This window comes from Limulus polyphemus, unplaced genomic scaffold, assembly GCF_000517525.1.
Source record: "Limulus polyphemus unplaced genomic scaffold, Limulus_polyphemus-2.1.2 Scaffold780, whole genome shotgun sequence".
Taxonomy (NCBI): domain Eukaryota; kingdom Metazoa; phylum Arthropoda; class Merostomata; order Xiphosura; family Limulidae; genus Limulus; species Limulus polyphemus.
The window spans coordinates 302,988-306,066 of NW_013666390.1; positions in this window are offsets into that span (position 1 = coordinate 302,988).

Sequence of the window (3,079 nt, forward strand, 5' to 3'; positions counted from 1 at the left end):
GCACAGTTTGAGTTACTGGCAGAGATGAATGGATGGACAGAGGGGCAGGAAGCTGTATACCTGGCAACGAGCTTGAAGGGACAACCACTGGAAATACTTGGACAGTTGACAACAGCGGACAAACACAACTATAGAACACTGGTGTCGGCTCTAGAACTCAGGTATGGAACCCAAAACCAGTCAGAAGTCTACAGGGCCAGGTTCAGGACGAGAGTCCGAGCGAAAGGGGAGATCCTGCAAGAGCTGGCACAGGACTTGGAGAGCATGGCACACAAGGCCTACCCAACTGCACCACCCGATCTCCTCAAGTTGTTGCTGAGGGATCAGTTCGTAGATGCCTTGGACAGTCCACAACTTAAGATACAAGTGAAGCAAGCACGCCCCTCTACCATGCAGGATGCAATGGCCAGAGCTCTCGAATTTGAATCCTATGTTTAGTCCAGCACAGAGGTACCGAGGTTGGTACAGTCATCGGGATTCAAGGCCAGAAAAAGGTCAGCTTTCAGAGAGGTTTGAGGGACTTTGCTGGCACTGTAATAAACCTGGGCACAAGAGAGCTCATTGCTGGAAACTTCAACACCGGGTAGGTGCCACAGCAGGAAAGGCTGGTATGCAGAAAGGTTGTTGGAACTGTGGAAAGCATGGACATTTGAGGAGCCAGTGTAGGAAGAATATTGCCAACAAGTCGGCCTCAAGGAGACCAGTAGTGATTGGTGTTGAGCGACGCCCACCAACCCCCATTATGAAAGTCCCAACAGCTAGGTGTAAAATGCCAAGCACACACAGTGTCTATGTGACAGGAAAGCTAGATGGCCAAAGGTGCAACTTTGTCATAGACTCTGCGTCTCAGCAAACCCTTGTGAGCATCAAGGTGTTAAATCACAAAGGAGTACCAGAAGCCATAGAGAAGCTTTATGTTGTGACAGGACATTCTACAAGATCATGGGGACCAGTGTGGGTGACTATTGAGCTCATGGGCATAAAGGACAGACAGAAAGTATACTTGGCTGACATTGAAGATGAATGCATATTAGGATTGGACTATCTAATACCGAGAAAGTTTGTAATTGATTTTGATAATATGACGTTTGGGAACAACAAAGGCCAAGTTCCAGTAACTGTTGGCTTGACTTCAGCTTGATGGCACCTAATTAGTTCAACCTCTCTTTTGACTGAAAGAGTTGATAATGGTGAAGTGGAACCAAATATAGCTATCAAGGCAGAGCAAGAGAAAGATTAAGATTTGAAGCGAATAATTGATTTTTTAAGAGCAAGTGTTTCGCGCCCTGCTTGGGAGAAGGTGTCTAATCTAAGCCCTGTGACAAAGCACTATTGGGTGCATTGGGACCAGTTAAAGCTTGAAGATGGTATTGTTACGTCTTATATATATAAGAGGGGAAAACGTGACGCGGTAAGAAAGGTAATGTGTAAGATGTAGTCAATGAGTAATTGAACTGCAGTCAGAGATAGACGTATTGTTGTAGTTAACGTTCGTTCGTTATTATAGTTTGTTTTAGCGCGATTGTTGAGTGTATCGGTTAAGTTATATTCGGAAAGAATAAACCAGTTTTATTAAGTAAAGGCTTGTGTCGCTTAAGTTTCGTCGGTACGAAGTTACGGAAAATCAATTAACAAACAGCCAGCCTACCCTACTAGTAAATACTAGAGCATTCGCCAAAGTACATGATAATTCTAGAAACGTTGCGTCACTGTAGTCATGTGACTCGCTGACGCAACAATATTATATTTTTGCGCTTTGCTACATAATTTCTAATACTGACTTCTAATGATAAATATAATCTTCATTAACTTTGACAAACAAAAATGATATTTATGTATCTTCCATTTCAAACTGTATGTTTCCTAAAGAATGAACAGCAGAATAGTTAGGTTAATTAAAAGAGCTTATGGTTATTACATACGTTTGATGTATAATTGATTTTGGTTTTAACTGAAAGTATTTGCATTTTTATACACTGTATGTAGTTACTGACATGTACAGTACTGACGAGAGTAGATCGTCACATAAATGAGTGGACAATTGTTTTTCTTTCTCTTTCTTTTTAGGACAGTACTTTCCTTTTAAACGAAGTAATTAAAAGTAAAGAATTGTTAAAGAGTGTTAAAAATATTCTTTCTCCTTTATAATAATCATAGTGTTAACACAAACATTCCACGCCATATTGTACAATGTCATGATTAAAGTTATTAATGGTATATAAAAGTCTCAATTAGCAATCAAGATTCCTTGATAAAAAGTTCCCCCGAGAACTAGTATCATTGCCAGCCTTGTTGTTCTGCTTCTATCAGGGCACAGACATATATATATATATATGAAATTTGTTTGTATAGATATATATTCTATTTACTTGTAATATAGTCGTTATTCTGAATTTATCACTTATTTTTATACTTGCAGGTTTCACATGATAAGTGGTCGAGAAAGTGATTATGTAAATTTCTTTCTAGTTGCCTTTGTTATACTCGAATGGATGACATGTTTTCTGAAGGTGAGTAATATGGTTGCAACACTGCATGCTGTACAATAATTTTGATAGCAGTGTCCTAGCTTCAATTGAGGTTATGGCTATGCCTATGCTTGAATGAGAAGAATGACCACTCACGTGATAGTGCTAGTCATTCTGGGCAAAAAGTATCTGCATTTATATACACTGTATGTATTTAGTGACAGGTACAGTACTGACGAAAGTAGATCGTCACATAAACGAGTGGATAATTATTTTTCTTTATCTCTCTTTTTAGGACAGTACTTCTCTTTTAAAAGAAGTAATTAGAAGTAAAGCATTGTTGATGAATGTTAAAAACACTCTTTCTTCTTCGCGTCTTGTATTTGTAATCTACTCCTCGAAATTACTAGAAGATCTGATGTAAAATTTTTATAACTTTTTATGTCTACATTTTTAATTACAACATAATATTGTTACGTCTCTGGTCGTTAGTTAATTTCCCGTATAATTTCTTTCCAATGAAGCTTTAGCGACACAAGTCCTTTCTTAAATAAAACTAGTTTATTCTTTTTCAATACAACTTTGAAATTCACTTAATTTCCACGGTCACG